This window comes from Cupressus sempervirens, chromosome 10, assembly GCF_028749045.1.
Source record: "Cupressus sempervirens isolate cs-2001-9-10 chromosome 10, ASM2874904v1, whole genome shotgun sequence".
In the NCBI taxonomy this organism is placed as follows: Eukaryota; Viridiplantae; Streptophyta; class Pinopsida; order Cupressales; family Cupressaceae; genus Cupressus; species Cupressus sempervirens.
This window is the reverse complement of record NC_143127.1, coordinates 149,237,529-149,255,723: the sequence shown is the minus strand read 5'-3', so window position 1 is coordinate 149,255,723 and position 18,195 is coordinate 149,237,529. Positions and strand designations below refer to the sequence as shown.

At 32.2% G+C, this 18,195-nt stretch overlaps 1 pseudogene; it reads right to left on the bottom strand.

Annotated features, from left to right (window-relative positions):
* Positions 1-619: 619 nt before the first annotated feature.
* The window catches only part of LOC149533013 (geranylgeranyl pyrophosphate synthase, chloroplastic-like), a 61,127-nt pseudogene continuing 43,551 nt past the window's right edge, over positions 620-18,195 (bottom strand).

Below are 18,195 nucleotides of genomic sequence, written 5' to 3'. Positions count from 1 at the left end.
CTAATGATCTTAGCAATGTCATATTCCTTGGCATATTCATCGATGTCCCCCAATGTAGTAACTTCACATTGTGTTCAAATGATAGTTTTGTTTCTTTAATGTGAGCTCACTGAATGAGTCCCTAAACTCACAGTGCCTCCTTATAAAGTTGCTGGTCAAAATCCCAATTTTGTATTAAAAAATAATATTATTAGTTTATTTTCTTTGGGTCTATAGTACCACATTCAAATGGTGTGAGAAAATTCCTAGAAAGTTTATATTGATAATGTTTTGCTATGGTAAACTAATGACAACTTGAGGAATGATTAATAAAAAGGAGGAATTTTGAGAGCAAACATAAAATTTAACCTTCATCAAACCAATCTAAAAGGAGCCATGGAAAGATATTTCAAAGAATTATTGATTTGGGGTTTATACCCATAAAAAAATAGAAGTAGTTTAAGATCAACCACATAGGACTGCAATAACCAACTATATTCCATTATTATTGAAATATTTTCCTTTGGTATTTTGGCCCTTAAATGATACAAACTTACAAAAATAATCTCCTAATTTTTAGAGTATTTAAAAAAATGGTGCATTGTTGCAATTTCGTTCATTAGTTTTTCTTGAATGAAAACTAATATGCAAGACCCAACAGGGATGAAGCCTTCAATGAATAAAAAATAAGATAACTCTTTCTTGGGTTTACATGCCAATTTGGTAGAAAATTATGTTTCACTCTTTAGACCCATCGACTTGGGATAGGTAACCTTATCAATAAGCATATCTTTCCCCATTATCTTACCCAATTATTCTAAATATTTAGTGATGGCAAGTGTGTCATCCACAACTTGAAATAGAAGCTCCACATAGTGAGCATACTATTCTCTTGATCTTCTATTGTGTAGCACCACCAAGAATTTCTCCACTTAAAACTAAACATTCCAAGAGCATAATAATCTTGTGTCTATGAATCAATTCTAGAGTCTTAAGGTAAAAAAAAGAATCTCCTTCACACAAAACATCTACAACCTACCCTCCTACAAGACCTTGAGAGGCAACTACCTTGCCAAATTCAAATATCACCCTCAAAATCCTATTATCGGGTATAGTCTTTCTTGTGGCCACTGCAATATGCTCAAATACAAAAGATAACAGAGCATCCCATGCAAGAACAATAGTATTATATGTTCAAGCATAAAGTCCACCAATATAATTGAGAGGGGGGGTATATTAGTTATATGACTATTATGACTATTACCAAACTTATTAATCCTTAACCATATTAGAAATATAATCAATAACCACAACAAGATACTTATGCACAATAACACCAAATATGTTAACTAGGGAAACCCTTGATCAAAGTTAGGAGTACATATCAGTCCCTATTAAGAGGCTTTGAATCCCTGTTAGGAAATTCCAACCCTATTAGGAGTTGTAGAAGGTAGATGAACCCATTTTTCAAATAGCTTCAAGAGAAAGACCACCTAACTCACTGTCCAACTAGTCTCTTTATTATTCCTTATAGAATAATAGAAATGAACTATATTTTTACTTCCTCTTCCTCTTTCATGTTTACTAGATTTCTCTTCTTCTTCTTATCTCAATACCATATCACCAACTTTGCATCCAATAATCCCTTGAATTGCTTACACACATTTACCAAATACTATGCTCTTGTTCACACTAACTTAAAAACAACACATTTACTTAATAGTAAAGGAAAATACTTTCCTTTATATAAAGTTCTCAAAATAATTCCTTGAGTTATCATTGAGTCTTTCCCAATTAATTATAATAGGACCACATTAAGATAATTAATAATTTTATAATTACATAACATTGTCAGCTCATAATCTTTACAGAATTTTACACGTGTGACTCTAGACCTTGCACACTTGCTGATATCATCATTAAACTATTCTTTGTCATTGTATAACTTTAGATATCATGATTATATCTTAGTAAAGAGATATAATCCAACCATCAGAAACTGCTTATAAAGAACTATGTTTATATACTGCTCTTTGTAAATCAAGCATATCTTTTATATGTCTTCAACTTACTACATGCACACTTAACCTTGTCATCAAGACACCATGTAGAACATGTCCTCAACCATGTTCAACTTTAACATTAATTCTCTATTTGTACAAACTTGATCTCTATCAACTACTCTGCTAGTCTTTATAGAATCCATGTTAGGTTGTCATCAATGGAAAGTAGTCATAAATGCAACATGTTACTCATGCCAACAATCTCCACATGCCTTGCCAATGCTTGGGATACTTCCCCAAAGGAATACCATCAACATCGATGCTAAAAATCTCCCCTTTTGGCATTGATGACAACATAGATGAAAAACATCTAAGTTCCAATAATACCAAAACAACACTCTATTGTTGATGTTGTTTTTCTCTTCTTTTCAAATACTCTTCATCAATAAAATCTAAAATCCTTTGTAACACTACTTTTTTTTCACTCTTTCTTTAGGATCAGCATCATTTGTTCACAATAAACAACTCTTAACTTCTGCCCCATTCAATGTGTCTCCCATTAAAACCTTTATACATAGGAGATCTCAATCTCTCTCCCATTATTCATTCTCTCCCCTAGACATGGTATTCTTTATGCAATCTCTCCCCCATAGTACTAATGAAATGCTTATTTATGCATGCTCTCCCCCATTCATACTGAGGAGATTTTTTTCATGCATACTCTTCCCCATTGACAATAATGACAAAGGCTTCATTATGTCAATCATCTACTCTATGTCTTCAACCATATCAAGTATCCAAAGATATTGTTCTCAACCATCTATCAAGAGTCCTATATGACTCTACTCATCATAGATACTCTTCCATACAAGATGCATTTTTATTCAATCCAATACTATGAACCATTGGACTGATGCAATATATGCATCATCTATTTAGAAGTAGGTAGGGGAATAACCCCAACTATACTGTTAAGTATTCAAATGTATCTTTAGGAAAAGACTTTGTAAATATATTTTAAATTTGATCTTTTGTACTAACATACTCCAATGGGATTTATTTCTCTACAAATTTCTCTCTCAAAACATGATACTTAATAGATATATGCTTAGTCTTAGAATGCAATAAATGATTCTTAGACATACTCATAGTGCTTGTGTTATCACAATGTATGATAACATGATCTAAATTTTTTATCCCAATATCCTTCAACATCTACTTCATCCACATGAAAATTATTTATTTCTACCACATACTCTACTTTTGTTGTACTCCATGAAATATAGTCTTGTTTTTTGCTCAGCAAAAAAACCAGTCTTCCTCCAAGGAAAAATACTCCACCACTGGTGCTTTTTCTATCATCCATACGGCTACCCAATCCACATTAGTATAAGCACATAAAGTGAAATTAATTGATCTATCATACCATAATCCATAATCAGGTGTACCCTTTTGAATAGAAAAGAAATGGAAACCTCCTCTCAACCCTAATTTCCAAAAGGAATGATCCAAATTGATTAAACACAAGAGAGTGTTCAATGCAGAAATAGATCAAGTGATGGAGAAAAAAGGTGAAAAGAAGCTCAATTAGTGTTCTTTATATTCATAGGTGAGTATATAATCAAATCCTAAAATAGATGAAAGACAAATATTGACCTTGAAGTAGGAAAAATGCTAATTTTTAACGTCTGTGATTAGTTTCAAGGAATTTTGCAACTGGTTCTAGACTAGAAATGTCAAGATAGAGAAAACCTAGAAATATTTTTTCTTTTTGAAGGGAGGTTGACCTTGACAATTTTGGTGGGGTAAAATTGTGCCCTAAGGTAGAATTTTTCCTTGAAAAGTCAACCTTGACCTTTTCTACTCTAATAAAAATTTTGTTCATGAATCCCAAAAATTTGATGAAATGGTATCTAAATTTTCTCCCCAATTTACTCTTCCACACCTGTATCTACAAGAAAAATGGTTTTTTTTGTTGGATGGGGGGCATTCCTTAGTAAAACCCTAGTTTGGAATTAACCTTGAAATATAATTGAAACAATATATGCATAAATAAAGTAAATGGAACTATTCACCTTGCTTATATGGAAATCCTTGTTTCTAAAAGTATGCATGCTCCAAATATATGTATAAATATATGTAGGATATCTCAAATCAATTTCATTAGATCTTCAACACAAATGTTTAATGTATCATTGAATAGAAGAAGGCTTGGATGAATATGGATGGAGAAATCTTCAATAAGAGGACTCCAAAGAGATAGAATTATTCAATGGCTAACAATGGATCTCCTTGATGAATCTTGAATACTTGAACACTTGAATGCTTGAATTCTTGATAGATAGTAGAACTTCACTTCATGTAGGTGGATGCTTATTCATAGATAGTGGATGTGCTCATAGAATAATTGATTGTCAAAATAAGGGAAGAAGGCTTCCTAATACAGTGATCTAGGGCACTAACTCCTAGAGAAGGCTGACATAGGAGAATTAAAACCCATTTAACCTTAACCCCTAATAATAGACCTAGATTAAATTTAATTTTAAGGTGTACCATTTTGAAACCCAAAAAAACTAACTCAAAAGTGGAAAAAGAAACTTTTCATAGCCCATGAACCCAAAAATTTCTAGAAACTAAAAATAGGACTTGGTGTCAGGGACAAGGTCAACCCTTCCATAGGTAAAGGTTGAGGTTGTCCTTGACCTAGGTGAGGGTCGAGGTTGACCTTGACCTAAAAGGTCATCCTTAACCTAGAGGCCAAAGTCCTTAGTTTCATAATGTAGTTTGTCAGAAATAGGCCAGAAATGGAGAGGGATAAGTAGAATAGGGGGAAAATAGCTAGATACATGCAAAGACCCATTCAAGGTGCTTGACATGACTCTAGACTACTTACTCAAATGGCTAAATTCTCTTAACATGGAAGTGCTTCCATTTGAAGATGATACATTAAGCCCCCACTTTAGAAAGAGTATGGACTCGATGCAAACTCTTGGTAAAGTAGATTGTAATGAAAAGATAATCTAATTAAAATTAGAAAGACAAAGAAATCCTTAAGCCCCTAGAGACTCAAGTCTTCATCAACTCCAAGATAATAAGAGAGACATCTATAAAAAAGAGAAAAAAGAAAAAATATTGTGATTATCTCACCCAATGAGAAATTATGTCCCATTGTGAACCACACAAGGAAATTGTGTAGCTGGAAAGATGGAATTGAACTACCTAGTGAATGTGGCTACTCACTAGTCAACACATCAAGGATTCACCCTCAAGAATATTTTATTCTATAAGAGTAAAAGCAAAAGAGATCCAATCTTAAGGATACCTTCAACCTTAAGGGATCAATAATATTTGAAACTCGAGGGATCAAGATATCCTAAAATATAAATCCATGCCTTATGGATTAGTTATTAATCCAAAAGGGAGAAAAGTTATCTTGAATATATATATATATATATATATATATATATATATATATATATATATATATATATATATATATATATATATATATATATATATATATATATATATATATATATATATATATATATATATATATATATATATATATATATATATATATATATATATATATATATATATATATATATATATTGAAAATTGTGTGTGTGTGTAATAAGTGAGCAGAACATATGTCCCTACATTAAATTCATTACTAACACTTTAATAGGAGCAATGGATTTAACAGAAACATAAACAACTCCATTGATTATGTTTTCTACTACAAAATTCCCCCAGATGAAGAAAAATCAAGGGAAATAGTACATGAACATACAAAGAACAAAAAAGAGATCTACCTACTATGGAGTTGGTATGAGGATAAGGTAATATATATATATATATATATATATATATATATATATATATATATATATATATATATATATATATATATATATATATATATATATATATATATATATATATATATATATATATATATATATATATATATATATATATATATATATATATGATATTATTGTAAATGAATTGACATCATTCCCCAAAGAAAGTAGAACTACAATCACAAAGGAGGAAAGATCACATGAGAAATACAAAGGAGAATCCTTTTGGACCATGACCTAGAGACCAAAAAGAATTAGTGCTACCAAGTCATGGATCCAAGAAGATTACACAAGGAAACATGTATAAACAATAGCACAAGTAAAACATAACATGAAACAACATATAGAATAATAGAGATACATATAGAATAATAATACACCAAGTTCGATTCATTTATCACCTTGCACCAAAAAAGCAAAAAATATCATATAAAAGAATATAACAACATTTAAACACATCAAAGAGAAACATAGTACAATAGAAAAACACACAACAAAGACTACCATAAAGGACAAGCCAATCAAGCATTCTACCCACTCTCCCCATCTCATTGTATATCATTTAGGGAAAGTGGGTAACTCACAAGAGGGATTGTATCCAACATAGTAGGAATGATAGTCCATTCCAAAAAAGGATCCTCTTGAGAATCACAATGTTTTATACTAGGTGTAAATGTTAATTGTGATGAAAGCATATTAGGTAAGTCAACATCAATGCCAATAGTTTCATATTCATCATTAATATCATTAGTATCATCAAGAGTATCTTCTTCATCTAGATTAATCAAAATAGGATCTAAGATACGAATAGAATCATTAGAATCATGCAGCTTACCATCATTATTAGTAACAAATTCTTCTAACACATCATGTTGTAATGTCTCCACTCCTTAGGACATGTTTACCAATAGAAATTATTAGCAACATAATCTATTAAGTTCAATTCTAATTATTGATATCTAGTAATGTTACTATTTCTACACATCTTTGAGGATCCCTTAATCTAGCTTCCTATGCCTCTCAGAGGATCCCCTATGTTCATGAGGAATGACCTTTCATTAGTTTGCCTTCTTCCCTAAAACTACCTTTCAAGTTAGGCTTCATAATCCTCTGGGTTCCTCAGAATGATCCTTGATTAGTTAGCCATTATCCTTCAAAGACCTACGAGACTATCTTAACATGTGTACTACATTTATCTTCAATAGATTCATTAATATAAATAAAGTCACAAATATAATTAAATAAATATAATCCATAAACATACCTTTCTTACCTTCTTCTTTTATTGGTCCATGTGGCTCTATCCCTAGTCCACCCTTCAATGAATTATTCCTTCTAGATTATCTCAACTCTATATTTACTTTCCAAAATTCTTCATTTTCTAATTATAAGGAAAGGAAAAAATATAGTTTTTCATTTCTTCTTTTCCAAGATTCACAACCTTTCATAATACAAATCCTTTGAAAAGTCAAAAAACTTCATAGTTACAATCCTTTCGAAAAGTCACAACACTTCATAACTAAAATCCTTTGGAAAAGTCCCAATACTTTATAATCAAAATATTTTTTGAAGAGTCACAACTCTTCATAATTATGACCCTTTAAAATGTTCACATCCTTTCAATGTCATTGATACCTTTTCAGAAAGTAACTTCCTTATTTTTTTCATACTACTTTCCTCTTCCTTTTTTTCCTTTTTGAACTCCTCCCATCTTTTCTTCCTTTTTCCTACTCTCTAAAATAAACTCTCCTCACTTTTGTATCTTAATTTTAAGGAGTCATGTCTATTTGTTAAACATCTATTAACTTTTCATTAGATTTAGTTAATTTATATTATTCTATATTATATTATTTATTTACTTACTTATTTGTGTTTATTTTATTTATTATTAAGTTCTATTTAGAAAGTTGACATACTTTCTACAATATTGTCTCTTGTATTTAATTTTCTTTCTTTCTTTACTCATTGAAATTTTATTATTTTTAATTATTTAAAATATCACAATAAATATTATTTTATTAATAATATAGATTAAATAATTATTATTTCCTTGTTTTATATTTTATTATTAAGTTTAATATAACTTTATTGTTTATTTAATAACATTGTATTATCTAATTATTATTAAAATTCTATCTTAAAATGAGGATATGATAGTCCACCCTTCCTCAAATTACTTGTCCTCGAGTAATTAGATAATTTCTTTTGTTGAGTTGAAATGTATATTTATTTTAATCCAAATTATTATGTTGCTATCATGAATATGTTGGGATCCTTTCTAATATTCCTTAACTTTCTACATTAGTCTTCCATATAAATTATTTTTCTAGATCCTCTTTAACCCTACAGGATGACAAGATCATGCTTTGATACCACTGTAATGTCCCCACTCCATAAGACATGTTTACGTATAGAAATTATTAGCAACATAATCTATTAGGTTCAATTCTAATGATTGATATCCAAGAATGTTACTATTTCTACACATCTTTGAGGATCCCTTAATCTAGCTTCCTAACCCTCTGAGAGGATCCCCTGTGTTCATTGGTAATGACCTTCGATTATTTGGCCTTCTTCCCTGAAACTATCTTTCAATTCAAGATTCATAATCCTCTAGGAAGACCCTCTGGGTTCCATATAATGATCCTCAATTATGAGATGCAACAAAAACTTGATCAACACCTACATTTTCTTGTTTATTTATCTTGACATAGTTGTTGAATTTTTGAACTTTATTTGGATTAGGAGCAGCATCACTTTTATCAACAGGAATAGGAGCCATTTGAGTGGTGCTCTCAAATTGACTCACTTATAAAGAATTACACATAGTTGTTGAAAAGAAGTAAATTAAGTAAGCAAAATCTTATCTCTAATTTCCTTTTGCAAATTTGAAATAAACATACATTGAATATCAATATAAGGAATAGGATAGGAAATCTAAGCATGCAAATGCTTAAATCTCCCAATAAATTCAGTCAATTTTTCCTTATAATTTTGTTTACAATGCATCAAGTCAGTCAAAGACACTTGCAGGCCAATGTTGTTTTGAAATTGTTGAATAAAAATATTAGCAAGGAGTATAGGTAGGAACACTAGGGAAAGGAACAAAAGAAGGTTCTACACTAGTGACATGAGGAAACAACCCTAAATCTTGAGCTTATTGAGCTAAAGGTTTAATATTGGAATGCATAAGGTGATTAATACCACACAATAAATTAACACCTTGGTCACTATCACGAAGAACTTTCTTAAGAGACTCGATAGCTTGAATAGAATCTTGATTATGGTTTTCATGAAGAAGCCAATTACCCATTTTATCAAGTACTATTGAAAGTTTTTGGACCTATTCAAGAGGAACTCTTAAAGCATCATCCTCATCATGAGATGAGTGAGAAGAGTTATGCTCCATAAGAGGATTAGAATTAGGGAGAATCAAAGTCTCATCCAGAATCCTAAGGAAAGAAGAAGAAGACTCAGGCTCAAAGGTACCCATAATTCTATGACTATGTATAATCCTAAGATTAGAAGTAGGACTAGAAGTAATAAAGCTCATAAATAAATGCAATGGAAATGAACTAAACTTAGAAAACATAAACCATAAATATTTTTGTATTTTGAAAGAAATCTTTGCAATTTTTTTGTATTTTTGAATTTAAAATGCAAGAGCATAAACTAAATCTAATTTTAATACAAATAAAAGGAAATATAAAACCATAAACCACAACAGGGCATGTAATTTCACAAAAGAAAATAGGGTACATGTGTCGGGTTCACCAAAATGAATAGAAAGGAAATGAAAACCTCTTGTAAACCCTAATTTCCAAAAGGAATAATCCAAATTGATTAAACACAAGAGAGTGTTCAATGCAAAAATGAATCAAGTGATGGAGAAAAAGGGTGAAAATAAGCTCAGTTAGTGTTCTTTCTATTCATAGGAGAGTATATGCTCAAATCTTGAAATAGATGAAAGAAAAATACTCACCTTGAAGTAGGAAAAATGTTGATTTCTCATGTTTGTGTTCAATTCTAAGAAATTATACAATCAGTTTTGGACTGGAAATCTTGAGATGGAGAAAACCTAGAAATATTTTTTCTTTTTGAAGGGAGGTCAACCTTGGCCCTATTGACAGGGCACAATTGTGCCTTGAAAAGTTGACCTTCACCTTTTCTGCTCTGATGAAAATTTCCTTCACAGATCTCAAAAGTTTGACAAAAAGGATATCTGAATTTTCTCTACAATTCATTGTTCCACACCTATATCTAAAAGAAAAATGGTTTTGTTTGTTCGATGGGGGATTCTCCTTAGTAAAATCCCAGTAAAGAATTAACCTTGAAATATAATTGAAACAATATATGTATAAACAAAGTAAATGGAACTATTCACCTTTCTTATATAGAAATCCTTGCAGAGGATTTGAATCCTTGATTCCACAATTATGAATGCTCCAAATACATGTAGAAATGTATGTAGGATGCCTAAAATCAATTACATTAAATCTTCAACACCAATCTTGAATGTATCTTTGCATAGAAGAAGGCTTGGATGAATATGGATAGAGAAATATTCAACAAGAGGGCTCTAAAGAGATTGAATTCTTCAATGGCTAACAATGGATCTCCTTGATGAATCTTGAATGCTTGAACACTTGAATTCTTGAATTCTTAATAGATAGTAGAACTTCACTTCATGTAGGTGGGTTCTCATTCGTAGATAGTGGATGCACTCATAGAATAATCGATTGTCAAAATGAGGGAAGAAGGCTTTCTTATATAGTGATCTAGGGCAATAACTCCTAGAGAAGGCTAACATAGGAGAATTAAATCCCATTTAACCTTAACCCCTAAGAATAGACCTAGATTAAATGTAATTTAAATATTTACCATTTTGAAACCCAAAAAGGATGACCCAAAAGTGGGAAAAGAAACTTTTTGAAGCCCAAGAACCCAAAAACTTTCAGAAACTAAAAATAAGACCTGTGGCTAGGGATGAGGTTGACCCTACCCTAGGTTAGGGTCAAGGTCAACCTTGACCCAAAAGGTCATTATTGACTTAGAGGCCAAAGTCCTTAGTCTCATAATGCAGTTTGTTAGAAATAGGCTAGAAATAGAGAGGGATAAGAAGAACATGGGGACAACAGCTAGATACATGCAAAGACCCATTCAAGGTGCTTGAAATGACCCCAAAATTTCTTACTTAAAGTGCTAAACACTCTTAACATGGAAGTGCTTCCATTTCAAGATGATACACCTTCAAATATCTGAATATCCTTTTTATTGATGCATAATAACACTCCTTAGGATTAGCTTGGAATCTAGCTACAATCCCAACTACATTTTCTATATCTAGTATGGTGTGAGTCAAATATTTGAAACCTCTAATAATTCTTCTATACTTCTTGTGCTCAACTATAGGCATCTCAACTTTGCTACATAACTTGTGACTAGTTACCATTGGTGTACCAATAGACATACAACTTTCCAAGACAAATATTTTCAATAATTATTTCAAACACTTAGCTTGTGAAATGAAAATACCATTATTATTTTGCACAATCTACAAACCTAGGAAAAATTTCATCTCACAATTTGTGCTCATCTCAAATTCATTCTTCATCTCTTTAGCAAACTTATCACTTGCTTCATCATTACCTCCAAATATTATGTCATAAAAAATTATCACAATTATTAGCAAACCATTCTCAATTTCTTTCAAATATAAGTTAACATCTACCGTACCTTTAGAAAATCATAATTTGGCCAAATATTTGCCCAATCTTGAATACTAGGTTCTAGGTGCTTGTTTTAAACCATATAATATTTTCTTCAATTTGCATACCATGTCTTTTGCTTTTGTCAAAGGAAATCCTTTAGGCTACTCAGTGTAAACTTGTTTTTGAAGTTTTTCATTTAGAAAGGTTGATTGATAGTCGTCTGATAAACTTTAAACTTCTTACTTTTTGCATAAGCCAAAACTATTACCATTGCTTCCATTTTGGCTATAGGGGAATTTGTTTCTTCATAATCTATTCCTTCTTATTGTGAATAACCCTTGCATACTAGTCTAGCTTTGTTTCTCACAACTTCACCTTGTTAATTCATCTTGTTTCTGAAAACCCATTTAGTTCCTATAGCATTTTTTTCTTTAGGTCTAGGAACCAATTCCCATGTCTCATTCTTCATAATCCAATCTAGTTCTTCCTTCATTGCTTGAATCTAATGATCATCTTTGCATTCATAATGTGTACTCTTAGCTATAACTTAAGAAATTACACATAATTCCTCATGTACTCTATTTCTTGTCATTACTCCTTCATCTTTTCTTCCACTAATAATATGTTATGTGGGGTGATTCTTTGTCATGTTCTTGTTAGGTGTAGGAGTTTCTATCTCAACTCTTATCTCTTACGTTGATTCAGTTCTTAGTTCTCCTCTTTCCTCAAAAAATTGTACATCATTCTAAAAGTCATTATTAGTTTCATAAAACAACTCAACATTGTCTTTATTAGTCTTCAGATTAGCATCTTCATTATAATCATCAATAATAGTTACTAAAGTTGTTTCTTCCATTACTTCCTCTTTCTTAACCAATTTAGGCTTATTATCTTTATCATCACCATCATTCAAGAATCTTACCATAATTTCTATAAATTCTTCATCATCATCAGATAGAAATTTCTTTCTAATTTTTAAAATTCTCTTAGGACATTTGTGTTAGGAATAAGGTGTCTCAACCTTGCATAATTCCTATTCTTATTTATAAATGTACTTTTTGCAAATAATGTAATCAAGTGTGAGTGTACATGTCTACTTGGCATGTTGATGTGTCACTCCACTTGCATGTGTTAGCATCTTGAATTGTGTGTAAGGAGATCATGACTAAAATTGTTATGATGGATTCCTATGACATGCAAGAGCTATCTTTGGAAGATATGATGATGGGTGAAGACATGAAGACATGTGGCAATTAGTCATTGAGTACTATACACTCAAGTCTCCATCAAGCATATGGGGTTTGGGTCATCACCCCAATTTTTTTTTTGAGTTCCTAGTTTTCTAGAGAATGGTAAAACCCTAATACAGTTCTTCTTTGGAAGTTGCCCTAAAATGAAAAGTGCATGATATAAGTGACTCTACAATTGTTGATAGTAGAGAGTGAAAAGTGTATTGTTGGTTGCTATTGGATTAGTCTTTTATATCCTACAAGAACTTGCATTGTAAGTTTTTTGTAACCTTTGTATTGAAGATAATACATTGAGCAAGTTTTGGAGGGGTGGGGTTGTTTTACCGAAAGGTTTTTCCCCACCGGCATATCTTTGTGTTTGTGTTTTCTTTCTCTAGCTATTTTCTATATTCATGGTTGACTTCAATATTGTTGTTTACATAATATCTAATCTGAAATTGTAAGGATTTAAATAAAATTTGCAAAATACTTTCCTTAAGGGATTAGTGTAGGAAGCTATTTCCACACTTGAGTTATCTTAAATGTGGTATCAGAGCTTGAACAAGTTTTGATCTTAGTTGTTGGGTAGGGTTTTTTGAGATAATTTCAAGTTGAGTGGGAGTTTTTTGTAGAGAATTCTAAATCTTATTTGTAGATTATGATGGCTAGTTCATCATACATAAAAATGGAGGTGGAGAAATTTAATGACAGTGATTTTAAATTGTGGAAACTTAAGATGGAAGACTTGCTTGAAGATTGTGATCTATGGGAGGCAACTTCACTTGATGTGAGACCCGCATCAATATCTCAAGTGGATTGGAATCTCAAGGATTAAAAAGCTAAGGGTCTCATTAGACTCTGTCTAGTTGATTTAGTTCTCCTGATTGTTCTTGATGAAAAGACTGTAAATAGTTTTTGGACATGGCTTGGGCCTGTGTATCAGGCCAAATCTCTAGTAAACAAGTTGTTCCTAAGGAAGAAGTTGTACTCTCTAAGAATGGAGGAAGGAGGATCTATTATATATAATCTAAATTCTTTTAATTTATTGATTGCATAGTTGACATCATATAGTGTCAAGATAGAGGAGGGGGATTGATGTATGACCTTGTTATGTTCCTTGCTAGATTCATGGGACCATCTTGTGATGGATCTTGGAAGTACTTTAGTCACTTTCAGAATGGATGGTGTGGTGTCTTCACTATTATTTGAGGAGACATAGAGAAAGTCTTTAGATTCAACTAAGGAAGCTCTTGTTGTTTGTGGGAGATCCAATGATAGAGGGAAGCAAAATGACAACAAGTCTGGGAAGGGTAGATCCAAATCCTATGGAATATCAAAGACTCCTATAAAGTCTAAGGTAAAATGCTAGAATTGTGATAAGACTGGGCACTTCTATAAAGAATATAAAGAGCTAAAGAAGAAGAAGAAGGCCTTAGATTCAGGTTTAGAAAAATCTCAAGAAGATGGTGATGCTTTCGTTGCATCCTTGGCAATGCATGCATCTAATGATGTGTGGTTTATAGACTTGGATGCTTCTTTCCACATGTCCTCTCATCGAAGCTAGTTCTTAAAGTATGAATTTTTTGATGGTGAAAAGGTGTACTTGGGTGATGATTCTCACCTAAAGATAGTTGGATGAGGATGGGTCACTATCAAATTCCATGATAGACAAGTAAAGGGGATCAATAAGGTAATGCACATCCTTGGTTTGACACAAAACCTATTATCTATAAGTATGTTGAATGATGTAGGTGTGCAAGTTGTTTTTTCTAAAGATGGATGTAAGATGATGAAAGGATTTATGGTTCTTGCTAAGGGTACTAGGAGAGGTACTCTATTTCATCTTGATGCATGCATTTCTCATTGCAATAGTTCTTTTGTTTCAAAGAAAAGAGCAACTATCACTTCATCCCCACCATCTAAAAGAGAAATAAAAAAGACTGTGGTTATTGGTTTTGATGGTAGTGCAACATGTGTACCTAAGGGTGCAAGAACATTGGAAGGAAAGCTTCCTGTAGAAAAGACAATGTTGTGGCATATGAGATTTGGCCACATTGGTGAGAAAGGTCTCAGAACCCTGAAAAGAAAGAATGTCATTGAGGGGTTAAATGAATGTCATATTGAGTTTGACTTCTTCAAACATTGTGTCTATGGTAAACAAAATCATGTTCAATTTTACTCTAATTCTCATAAATCTTCTGATGTTTTGGATCTTATTCATTCTAATGTATTTGGTCCTATAAAAGTTCCTTCAATATCCATGTCTATATTTTTTGTATCTTTCATAGATGATTATAGTAGAAGGACATGAATTTATTTCCTAAAAAGTAAGAAACAAGTCTTTAGTTGGTTCAAGGAATTTAAACTTCTTATAGAGAATCAAACTAGTAAGAAGATTAAGTGTGTGAGAACTGACAATGGTGGTGAGTTTTGTTCAGTAGAGTTTGAATAGTTTTGTAAAGAATGAGGTACTGAGAGGCATAAGACAACTCCTTATAACCCACAAAAAAATGGAGTTGCAAAAAGAATGAATAGGAAACTGATGGAGAAGGCTAGGAGTATGCTTAGCAGAGCTGATCTTGAACAAAGGTTTTGGGCTGAAGTTGTGGCCACTACTTACTATCTAGTTAATAGATCTCCTTCATCAGCCCTTGTTGGTAAGATTCCCATGGAGGTGTGGTTTGGTAATAAGCCTTCAATTAGAAATCTTCACATTTTTGGTTGTGAAGCTTATACACATGTTCCAAAGGAGAAAAGATCTAAGTTGGAAAACAAGGCTGTCAAATGTATTTTCATTGGATACAGTGTTGGTGTTAAGGGATACAAGCTTTGGGACCTTGCGACTAGTAAGGTGTTGTATAGTAGAAATGTTATTTTTAGAGAGCTAACATCTTCTCCTATTGTGCTACAACTAGATGAAAAAGAGAAGAAATAAGATATTGTTCAGTTGCCTCCTACCCCTAAGAAGACTAAACAAAAAGACCATGTTTGGTCTAATGATGAGGAGAGCTCTAGTAGCATTGATAGTTCAGAAGAAGAGGAAGAATAACCTCAACCTCAACCCTTGTAGAGACCAAGTGTAAGAAATAAACTAGAAAGGTTTGGTTATTCTATGTTAGATTCCAATTGTTCTTTTTCTTTGATTACTAACATTGCTAAGCCTAGATCTATGAAAGAGGCTTTGGATATGGAAGATGTAGGTTCCTAGATTGAGGCCATGGATGATGAGATGGTTGCATTGGATTAAAAAAATAAATTTGGGACCTTGTACCTTTGCCTAAAGGATGGAAACCTATGGGAATCAAATGGGTGTTCAAGAAGAAATTTTGTGCAGATGGAAATGTTGAAAGGTACAAATCTAGATTAGTTGAAAAGGGGTACTCGCAGGTAGAGGGAATAGATTATGGTGAAATATTCTCTCCTATTGAAAAGTTGACATCTATTAGATTTCTTTTATCTCTTGCTACAATATATGATTTAGAGATAGAATAGATGGATGTGAAGACAACTTTCCTTCATGGTGATTTAAAGGAAGACATTTATATGCCATAGCCTAAGTACTACATTGTTAAAGGTAAAGAATATTTGGTTTATAGATTAAAGAAGTCTTTGTTTTGTTTGAAAAAATCTCCTAGGATGTGGTACATTAAGTTTGATGCCTTTGTGTTTTCAATTGGATTTGTAAGATCAAAGTCAAATCATTGTGTTTATTTTAGAGTTGAAAATGATTGCCTTCTTATTATTTCATTATATGTTGATGATATGTTGCTGTTTGGGAAGGATAAGTTTATGATTTATGATTTTAAATCTCAGTTGTTAGCATAGTTTGAGATGAAAGATCTTGGGGTAGAAATGTACATCTTGGGTATGAAATTAGTAGAGATAGGTCTAATAGTTTGGTTTAGTTAGAGTAAGTATGTGAAGTCTGTGTTGGATAGTTTCAACATGGTTGATCGTAGACCATTGTGTGTTCCTATTTCTATGGGAACAAGGTTATCTGTAGATGATTGTCCAAAATCTCCTAGTGAGGTGGAGGACATGAGTAGAGTACCTTATGCTAGTATAGTTGGCAGTCTTATGTATGATATGATCTGTACTAGACTAGACATTTCCCAAGAAATGGGTGTTTTGAGCCAATTTATGGCTAATCCTAGACAATACATTGGGATGTAGTTAAGAAAGTATTCAAATATTTGAGGGGTACATTAGATTACTACATTTGTTATCATGGTAACTCTTTTGGAGCTCTACATTTAGTTTGTAATCATGGGTTTGTGGATTCAGATTGGGCAAGTGATATTGATAGTAAGAGATCTACCAATGCTTATGTGTTCACTATGTTTGGCAATGCCATTAGTTGGATGAGTAAGCAACAACCCGTGGTTGCTTTGTCCACTACAGAAGCTAAGAACATGGCTACTACTCATGCTTGTAAGGAATCCATTTATCTTAGGAGATTATTTTTTGATATTGGTATTGATGTAGGATAGATAACTATTTGGTGAGATAGTCAGAGTGCTATTTGCCTTGCAAAGAAGCCAACTTTTCATGCCAGAATGAAGCACATTGACGTGTAGTTTCACTTTGTGAGAGATTTGGTAGAAGATGGAAAGATAAATTTGGAGAAGGTAGATACTATAAATAATGTTGCAAATGCATTGACAAAACTAGTGGGCACAAAGAAGTTTAGATGGTGTTTGGAGTCTATGGCCCTTTTGGCCTATAACAATTCGTTCCTGTTATGTTCTTGTTGCTCTTACAAGGTGTTCAACAAGTGGGAGAATGTTAGGAATAAGGCGTCTCAACCTTGGATAATTCCTATTCTTATTATTTGTTTTGTAAATGTATTTTTTGAAACTAATTTAATTAAGTTTGATGTACATGTCTAGTTGGCATGTTCATGTGTCACTCCACTTGTATGTGTCGGCATCTTGAATTGTGTGTAAGAAGATCATGACTGAAATAGTTATGACAGATTCCTATGATGCATAAGATCTATCTTTGCAAGATACAATGATGGGTGAAGATATGAAGACATGTGGTAATTGATCATTGAGTGCTATATTCTCGAGTCTCTATCTAGCACATGGGGTTTGGGGCATCGACTCAAAATTCTTTTTGGGTTCCTACTTTTTCAAACAATGGTAAAACCCTAATATGGTTCTTCTTTGGAAATTTCCCTAAAATGGAAAAAGCATGATATAAGTAGCTTTAGGGTTTTAGATAGGAGAGAGTGAAAAGTTTATTTTTGGTTGCTATTGGATTAGTCTTTTGTGTCCTAAAAGAACTTGAATTGCAAGTGTGTTGTAACCTTGTGTTGAAGATAATACATTGTGTGGGTTTTGGAGGGGTGGGGTTGTTTTACCAAAAGGTTTTTCCCCACTGGCATATCTTTGTGTTTGTT